Raw genomic sequence first — 10,413 nt, forward strand, 5'->3', positions numbered from 1 at the left:
AATTCCAAATTTAATTTGATTATCAGTACAACTACTATAGAATAGGTAAGTCTATTTAAATAAGAATTGCTTGAATAAAATGAAAAACAACAATTATTTTTTTTTATTTTTTTATTTTAATTATGAGAACAAGGATGCAAAGAAAGAGGACAAGGTAAAGTTACAATGGAAGGACAATACATAACATAATTCTCAGAAGTCTCCTTGCTGATATCCCAACTTTGAAATTTCATCCAAAGAACATTAAGATTGTAACACACTGTAATATTTCTTAACAGCACACAAGGCAATCTAAAGCCATAAAACTTACATAACTCCTTAGACATTATAGGCATAGCATTTTTTTTTACATTTCCATATTCATGCATATTAGCTTAAGTTAACCTCAAATCTTAAGTGGGTTCTTTTTAAAGATTAGAATCAAAGGAGCACCGCCAAAATGGTGTTAGAGTGGCAATTGTTGTTTGCATAGGCCCACTAAAATATGAGGGACCTGGAAAGAAATAACCTTGGTCTAAATACAAAAAGACCCGACCCCTGAAGGTTCCTGGCACAAGACCAACTCTAGGCTCCAGGCAAGCTAGAACGTCCAATCCAAGACATTGTCTGTAGTGCCAACACACTTATATTTTTCACAAGTCTCTGTTGTTGGTATCAAGCTTCTGTATTAAAGATCCTGGAATCTGTATATCCAACATTGAAGTCAGGATGTGGAGCGTCCTCTGGTTTCACCTCACAGTCAAAGTGCAATGCAGGGAGCTCTGTCCTGTAAGCAGGTCGTTGTTGTTGTTAAGTCTTCTCAGTGTTAATGGAAGTCTCTTTTGTGCAGGACAATATCTGAGCAGTGTAGAGTCTTCCTTGGTAGCGGATTGCTTCCATGTGATGCTATAGACCAGCCTGGATGTTTTGTGGATGGCTTCCCTGGTTCAGGGAAATGCCCTTTCTTCTGAGGTCGAAAAACAACAATTATTAATAACTAAATTCTGGTTTGTGAAAATAAGAAACATTGTCAATTTGTGCCAATGCAAATTTACTGTATTATCTGAAATTATTAGCTCTGGAGAATCTTATGTTTTACAATTGAATATAATAATTCAGAATTGCATTTATATTGCTTTTATTGTTAGAGAATGATCTATAATTGTATAAAAGTCAGGATGCAGTTTTTAAGAACTCCAATAGCAATGATGAAAGAATCAACAATTGTATTTGCTGGTTCTGGCATCTCCCCTAACAGGCTTAGTAAAACAATTACACCGCCCTCAGCGAGTGAAAGAAATTTTATGATATGAAGCTCACCACAAAGAGTGGTGAGTGCAGTTAGAGAAATAACTACATAATATAGAAAGAACTATCATAATAATGTCAATGAGTGAAGGATTTAGAAAGCCTGTCTCAAATATAGGCGGGGATGGGGAGGAGAGAGATGGGAAATATCGGTGATGGGAATGTGGCACAGAAGGGAATGTTCAATTTATGACTTGAAACCCAACTACAACCATGTTTATAAACACGGTGATTAAATAAAGATATTATTTACTTATTTATTTTGGGTTTGGGACAAACCCAAATGTGAAGTTCAGAGGTCACTCCTGACTATACGCTCAGAAATCGCTCCTGGCTTGGGAGGATTTGTACACAGCGGTATCAAACCGTGATCCGTCCTAGCTCAGTTGTTTTATTTTTATTGTTGTTGTTGCTGTTGTGCTTTTTTTGTAGTTGCTGGTTTTGCCTTTTTTTTTTTTGGTATATTTTTTCTTCTTTTTTTTTCTTTCTTCTTTTAAACTGATATTTATAACCTCTAGACACACTCCTCCCAGTTTTTTTCCTTTTTTTCTCCCAGCAGTACCACATAACTTGAATCATCTTTTTCTGCATCATAAATTGAGGGAGAAAAAAATAAAGGGTGGTACCAGGACCAAACAGTCATATGAACATTGAGTGAAATTAAAAATGATCAGACTTAAACACCAAACCCAAAGTCTAGGAAAACAGAATCAATACCCAATCTACAACAAGCTGTACACAGAGGGGACCAGTTACACTAGTAGTCCAGGGGGCAAATGAGGGAGAAGTGGGATGCATGCAGGGATGGAGGGAGGACAATCCTGGTGGTGGGAATGGCCCTGATTCATTGTCACTATGCACCTTAAATATTACTATGAAAGATTCGTAGTCCACTTTGGTCACAATAAAATTAAAAAAAAAAAAGAAATGTTTGACCTCATACTAAAAAATATTTAAATTTTTCTAAAGACTGAAATGTTTGAGTTTTACTTTTATCATCTATAAAATGGGTATAATAATGATACACAAAATATTCTAATAACAGAAGGACACAGGACAAGTGTTATGGGCACTTGTGTGGGGAGGGGATAGTAACTTTTAAGTGCTATAAATTTAAATGCTACTGTAACAGTCTGATTAAACTATAATACAATTAAATAAAATTCAAGTGAGGTTGTGTTCAATTAGCTTCTTACAGAAAACATTTTCAACCAAATTATTTATAGTATTTGCTATATCTTCTTTCTTTCTGTTCAGCTGGATACTTGAAAATAAAGTGCTCTATCAAAATATAATGGGAGCTTTTATAAGACTGACAATTATTTGTATTTTTGTACCCTTCTTCATGATACATTTCTTTTTAAATAGAAACCAAATAATTTGTGCAGTATGCTATCCTGATCCATGTGTATATGGCACATGTAGAGAGAGGTAACTAATTGGACAAAACTTCCTAGTTCTGCTTAAAAACTTAACAGCTGTAAGCAACAGAATTCCATCTCACATTTTTATTTTACAACATCACAGTACAGCATATGTGCTCTCCTGCCGTGTGGCAAACTTGTCAACAGTTAATCAAAGAGCAGATATATTTCTCATGGTAGAAGAGAAACAATTAGTTCTAGTAATGAAGAAACAAAGAATTTCAATTTTTTAAGTGTTACTCTATTTTTAATTAGCCCAGTGAGAGTAGCTCACAGCCTATGTCTCCATTTCTCCAGTGGGGTGAATGCATAACATGACTGACACAACTTTTTAGAAAGTTAAAATATAAATGTTGGGTTTTAATGAAAACCAGGACTTAGATGAGTAGGTAAAACACCATCATTGATGAGGGTATATTTGGGATATAGAGTAAAACAAAACTAAAATGAGTATCTCTAGAGTAGATGTTCATCTTGAGAAAGTGATACAATATTTCTAGGATTTAGGTTTCTCATTCATAAAATGGATAAGAATGATAGTACCTATTTTAGAAAGGAAGCTTGAAAATAAATTAACTAAAGCCTGGATTTAACAGACTTTCTGGAATATTATTACACTCAATAAATGCATCGTAATTTTATCATGATTATACAATGCTAACTATATTATTTACTCCAAATAATTGGGAAAAGGTTGAACCCAACAAATTCATTAAAATATTCAGTTTATTATAAAAAAACTTCCTAGATAGTAAAATACTGATATATTCTTTGTTTATAAGGATTCAGCACTCAAGTTTTCTTAGAAGGTAGAACACTGAATACTATTCAGGTTTTATCAAAATTCAAGTACATGCAAGTACCATTTATAAAGTATTTTTCACACACAAAAAATATCAAAGAAAATCTGAAACTAATCAAATCTCCATTGAGAGTGTTTTGAACATTTTATATACACCTGTTATTAAAAATATGCAACATATTATACAATTCTGTGTATCTGTGGATAATGAAATTAGAGGAAAAAGTCTATGGATGACATATTAATAATACCTAAGATATGAAAATAGAGGGAATAAAATATGTGAATAGGAATAAGATAGAAATGTGAAAAGAAAGATGTAAATATAATAGTTCTATGAGAGCAGCTAATCAGACTTTCCCAAGTAAAAGCATTTTGTGACATGATATAGTACACAGGAGGGTTTTGGCGCCTAAATATGTTGTAAATATTTTGTCACTGATATATGGCTTTATTAACAATACTTTTGAAAAATTTTATTTTCTTAGTATTTTATTTTTTATTGAGAATGTATACCTTTAAGTTATAAAATGTTATGCTTTAAAATTATTAAATTTGACAAGATATTTTGAAAAATAATCTTAGTTGGTTTTAAAAAAGAGAAAAAATGAACTGGTTTACTAAATTGAAATATTTTACTTTTTTCTTCCTCTCCATTTTCTTTTATTTTTACACTTATACTGTAAAGGAATAGCAGGGAACAGACTTTTTTTTTTAAATATCAGAATTCATTATCACCCTAGTATTTACTCCCTGTGGCTTCTGGAAAAATGCATTACTGACTGTAGTCTGTGATTGGACTGACTGTTTATGCAAGTTTTGGAAATTATGTTGCTATTTTACATCACCAGTTCTTTAAATTGTATACTTTAAAAAATTGTCAACTTATTTTTTTCATCCCTTTTGTCTTGACTGAATAAAATATATACTTTTAGTTTCTGTGACAATATCATTCATTTTGAGTATCCACTTTATTTTCTTTACCTATACCAAAATTATCTCATTATATTGGAAAAAGTGATTTTCCACTCTATCAACTGTGTTCCTTCCTTGATTATCTGTAGAAACAATGAACTTTTATACCCCTGTGTACTTGCAATTATTCTTTAATAAAATGAATCTAGAAAAACAATTTTCTGAGATATGGCAAAAGAAAACTTACATAAAAAGGGGGGTGAGTGCTCGTTTAGACAGCACATATACTAAAAATTGGAATGGTAAAAAGATTAGCGTGGACACTGCGCAAGGATGACTCACACAAAAAATGCTGAATCATCTTAACACGGGGGAATTCTATTCTAAATAAAGACTAATAAAAGGACTGTAAAGAATCCTTTGCAAATAAAAAATAGAGAGACAGTTGACACTTTAGTAAGATTGCATTAAACTTGGGATCAATGCCTCAACAAAAGTAAATTAATTAATTATTTTAGGTACAATTAAAATTGTGTTTTAGTTTTTGAGGGGGTGAGGATAGGGAGTGGTCTTTCTCATTGGTTCCAAAAATCAGTGCAACACCAGTCCATTCTCAGCCCATAAGTATTAGATTAATGGTTTCATCCAGGGCTTATAATGTGTAGATTCTCAGGTCCAGCTTAGCTGTGCTCTGCAAACGTTGTATCTCCTATGTAACTCTGAGAACAAATCAAGCAAAGCATGCATAAATTGGCTATAGAAATGGTTCCATAGAAACAAAGTAAAAAAAATGTACATTTGTAAACAGCTCTCTAATCTAATTAGATTTAAAGGCATGTACAGGGTGGGATGTAACTGTGAGTTTATGTTCTGCTTTGAAAAAAAGTAATTATTTCAAAGATTTCATAGAATCACCTTTGATTCAATTATTATAGAAGGAAAGTTTAGATAATCTAGGAGTAACTGCTACAGGAATGTTAGCATCGATGTAGAATGTAGTGAATGTGGTTGGTTGCTTCTAAAAGTGCTGAGATTACAGAAAGAAAAATTTGAATTCAGAGAAAGTTATAAATTTTCAACTCAAGCTTTAGGACATGATCAGAAAATAACTTTCATGTATTTAAATTGGTGTATTTATTTATAATAGTGACTTGTCCAAGATTCTTAAAGAAGCAAATTATGACCGCTAAAGTGCTACTTTCGATGTTTTAAATAAGTATTGAGTAAATAAATAAATACATGGAAAGAGGCAAAACTCAAAGTAGTGTGCTAAAATTTGAAGGAATATTTATAATTAATTATACTTTGACAAAATATTAAGAAAAAATTGAAAGAATATTTGTTCCTTTCAGATGAGACTGTAGGGGCTGGAGCTATAACACAGCGGTAGGGCATTTGCCCTGAACCCAGCCAACCCCAGACTGACCCCGGTTTGAGTCCTGGCATCCCATATGGTACTCCCTCCTGCCAGGAGTTTATTTCTGAGCACAGAGCCAGGAGTAACCCCTGAACACTGCCAGGTATGGCCCAAACACAAAAACGAAAATAAAATAAGACTGTAAAGTTTTTATTTGTTATATATTTTATGGTACTTGAAGAGATGTGAAAGACTTATTTTTTGTATGTAAAAGTTTTGATGTTAATTTTAGTTTCTTACTCATCTTAATAAATAATTAGCTTAAGTATTTTGAGGAAAATTTATTCTAATTCTAAATTCAAAACATTATACTTCTAATTATGGCAGTTGTGTTTCTCAAAATGAGGCTAATTCATGTCAGACCTTTCTTATTTTTTATTTGAGGAAGAGTTTTAAAATCCCTTTTTATTATTATTCTCCCATCTAAGTACTAACTAGGCCTGGCCCTGCTTAGCTTCCGAGATCAGACAAGATTGGATGCGTTCAGGGTAGATATTTTTATCATGATTCTAACAGAAAAAGTCACTTGCATTTGAGACCTGACAATAAAATTCTGATTGTTGAAGCTTTTATAACAAAACTTTTACAGAAAACTAGCTCATCCTATTTCTGATGGACGGATTTCTGTTTTTATTAAATTTCCCTCCAGAGACAGAGAAGTGGCCATTTAGTTTCACTACCACTTTGGAAGGAGGGGCCTGGGATGTGTGACTGTGTTTGCTTCTCTACGACATAAGCAACTGTCTTAACTCGAATTAGCCTGTATTTTAGAATCCAATTTATGTCTGCCGAAACCTTAAGGTAAACATACATGTCAAACAAAATTTCATATTCTATATCCCCATGCACTTACGTTATGGAGTAATCTTCATAGAGTTAGTTGAACTCCATTCTCTAAATTGTTTTTGCAATTTCCTTGTGGCTTGTTTAATTCAATACAACAGTGTAAAGCACCTTTGGAATAAGCCCTGGTCTTAATCTTGCTACTCTTGTTTTATTTTTTCTTTTCTTTTTCTTTTCACATTAAGCAAGAGAACTCACCATCCTATACTATGCAGTTTATCTGTGATCTATTGGCTCAAGTCTGCTGGATTAATGCCAGGTTTCTTAGCTTCCCACTAGCAAGCTACTTTCCCACTAGTGGTTTAAAATGATCACTTTTACGCTTAAACACACACATTGACATCTCCTGTCTTGAATTTCTCTGCAAAAGAAGAAAAATAGTGACGTCTACCATAGCAGCCCCCTCTGGCAGGGAGGCGAAAGTAAAAGTGCTTTTCCAATTTCAGTCAAAACCAAGTGGTTCAGAAAAGTTCAGGGACTTTCAGAAGTTAAAGCAGGCCTCCCTTTGGTCCCATCAGGTTGGATATTCCTATCTGTCCAGTTTGCTTTGACTCAGTTCTGCTGTTTTGTTATGACTTATAGAAAATGTTGCCTCAGCTGGAAAGCAGAATCATACCAGAAGCCATTTGAGAGGAGTTTAATGATGATATTTCAGTGGGACAAAAGGCAAAGAGTGCCCCCTCAGGATTTCTTTAAAATCCATAAAGCCAGGTTTTGAAAAGAACATGATTGGAATGCAGCAAGAAACCTATCCTTAACAATTCCTCTTTATTGAATTGCTCCTGGTTGTTCTTTAAATGGCATTCCCTTCATAGTTTGAGCATCTTTTACTTATTGGAAAATGGTAGTGTTCTCATGTCATGAAAACTATGACTTTCACACAAAGAACTGAAATAAAATTATTTTCTCTCTTACCTTTTTTAGATGAAACCTCAAGCTTTGGCCAGACAATTTTGTTTGTGTGCCTGTGTGTGAAAAGAAAATGAGATAAAACTTTGTAAAATTTCAAAGGACTGTTCCAACTTAGTGTAAAAAAGTTTATTTTCTCTATTTTTTTCTTCATACCTCCCTGGAGTTCTGAAGCAAATGAAATTATTCTTTGTGAGTATCAAAGTGAAACAAAATAAATTTCTGACATTATTTTTGTGAGGTTTTAAGTGAAGTCAAATTCAAAATCTTTCTTAGTTACTTATGAAGATTATCTACCTAGAAGGTGTGGTGATTACAAAAAAATAATAGTAAAGCCAGAAAAGTTACGACAAAGTAACAACCAAACAAGTCTAATGATTTTTGCCCTGAGACAGAACTTAGAAGAAAAAAATTTTAGAACAATTTTGCAGGCAAAAATAAAATGTTCATGAACATATGCTGTAAGAAATTAAAATTTCACATTAAATACTGTAACTCAACATTTGAAATCTTTAGAAAAAATATTGGTCACTTCTGTAAGTTCAATGTAAGCAAAACACTCTAATGATCTTTCATCTAAGTGACTTGAATGGAACATTTTTTTAATATGGTAAAAGAAGAAATCAAAAGAGAAAGAAAAGGAAATATATAAGCAATATCACTTTTTAGATAAAAAGGACAATAACATTCCAGGGGAAAAAGTTTTATGCAGTTTGATTGACATATGATTACTGGTATACAGTTGGAAGACAAAGATAGAAAGATTTCAGTGGACTTAATGAAGACTGTTGCTGACTTTCCAGTAGTTACAGCAAAGTGATGAGTAAAAATATGTAAAAATAAGTAAATATTGTGATACAAAATTTTTATTTGGGAAGAATTTAAACTTGTAAAGGCTAGCAATAATAAAGAAAATAACAAATTGTAGATGTGGAAGGTTTTATATATTTGATGTTCAATTATATTTTAAAAGATTTTTTCTGAACTAGAGAAAAATGAGTAAACAGGAAGAAATTGATAACATAATTTTCATAAAAATGCTGTAGATGTGATATTTTTAAATGATACTACTTTGGAGAGAATATAATAAAACAATCCTACTAATAAAGTTTTATAGAGTAGGATTATGTCTTTCATGCATATTTCTACAGAGATGGATGAGAAGAAATAAACAAAGATGTAAATAAAGATAAGGGTGAATTTAAGAACAATCATGAATGACTTGATAATCTTATGCAAGTGAAAATAAAAAAAAATGAAGCACAGCTGGTAGAGTGTTTGCCTTGAATGTGGCTGACTTGGGTTCATTCCTCATCACCCCATATGGTCCTCAAAGACTGCCAGGTGTGTTATCACACCATATGGTCCTCCAAGCCTGACAGATATGATCACTGAGCAGAACCAAGAGTAATACAAAAGCACTTCTGTATACAGCTCCAAAATAAATAACAACAACAACAAAAACACTAAGTTGTAGGCTGACAAAAGATCAGAAAGTTAACATAATCTGCAAGAGATAAGAGCTAGAATGTCTGAGGTCTAACACTATGACTTTTTCCATATGTTAGCCTGAATATTCTAAAAGAAATATTACTTTGTAAGTAAAGAAGAAAAAAATCTATACTCAAGTATCTAGCAAATCTTTTACTACTTTTCCTAGCCTTTAGTCTTTCTCCTTCTATAGTTCTTGAAACTTTAATGGTATCTGTTACTCTCATTTAAATAAATTGAAAGGCTTTGATAGGAGGACAACACTAACATAATGTTTTATAATTACTATTATCACTCCATAAATGCTACTTTCTTAATTAAATTAATTAAATTAAATTAAATTAAATGCTCTTTCTTAATTAAAATAGTATGTTTATTTGTTTGCTTGTTTCTGTTTAGGGGCCATACTTTGTGATGCTCAGGGGTTACTTGGCTCTGCATTCATGAATCACTCTGAGGGATTATATGGGATGCCTGGGATCAAACTTGGATAAGTTGCATGCAAGGGAAGTGTCTTACCACTGTCCCCTCTCTCCAGATTCCCGTGCTTATTTTAAAAACAGCTTTTTGTAGTAGATATGTAAAGCCTATACCGTTCAGTCATGTCTAACTTTGTAAATTAAATATCTAGAAGTACCATTAAGACTGGATGCAAATTAACACGTATTTTATGTGTTGTGGGGAGCTGCACTTCCACAAAATTGCAATTTGTCTTTTCTAAGAGAGGAAAAGAAACCAGTTGAAACAAAGTGCTTCTCTTGCACAAAACACAACATTCTGATTTGAAGTCTCCAGTAAAATACCTACAAATGAAAGCTGACTTTTGAGCTTTAAAAGTTGAAACCTGGTATTCCAAATTTTATGACTAGGAGTTCTTATTTCCTAGAAGTGAGTAGAAACTCCCTCACACTAACATGCAATTTTCTGAACACCAACTGGATATCTGAGAATTCAATTTAATCTTACTCATTTCTGATACTGTCTACCCGAATATTGCATCAGTTTCTATAGGTAAAGACCTTTAGGTAATCTGTCCAGGCTTCTGAAATGAGCTTCGAACCTTGGCTGTCAATCTGAGGTTTCCAAGATATCTCTCTCAGATTGAGTTAACTTGCTAGAATAGCTTGCAATAGAACACATTTACTCTGAAGGCTGGGAACAGCTCAGTGGAAGAGATGCAGAAGGCAGAGCGCAGGGAAAAGAAATTCCATTCCTCCCTAATCATGTCTTTATGATCTGGATACTTTCTATATCTCCTTCTTCCAGCTTTTTATGAAGGATTCGTTACAGAGACATGACTGGTCAACTCTCTATCCATTTACCTC

General features: G+C 32.9%; 1 pseudogene; it reads left to right on the forward strand.

The window, feature by feature from the left end:
* Positions 1–4,691: 4,691 nt before the first annotated feature.
* LOC126002401 (uncharacterized) lies at positions 4,692–4,792 on the forward strand (annotated as a pseudogene).
* The last annotated feature ends 5,621 nt before the right edge of the window (positions 4,793–10,413 follow it).

The sequence above is a fragment of the Suncus etruscus genome, chromosome 2, assembly GCF_024139225.1.
Source record: "Suncus etruscus isolate mSunEtr1 chromosome 2, mSunEtr1.pri.cur, whole genome shotgun sequence".
Lineage (NCBI taxonomy): Eukaryota > Metazoa > Chordata > Mammalia > Eulipotyphla > Soricidae > Suncus > Suncus etruscus.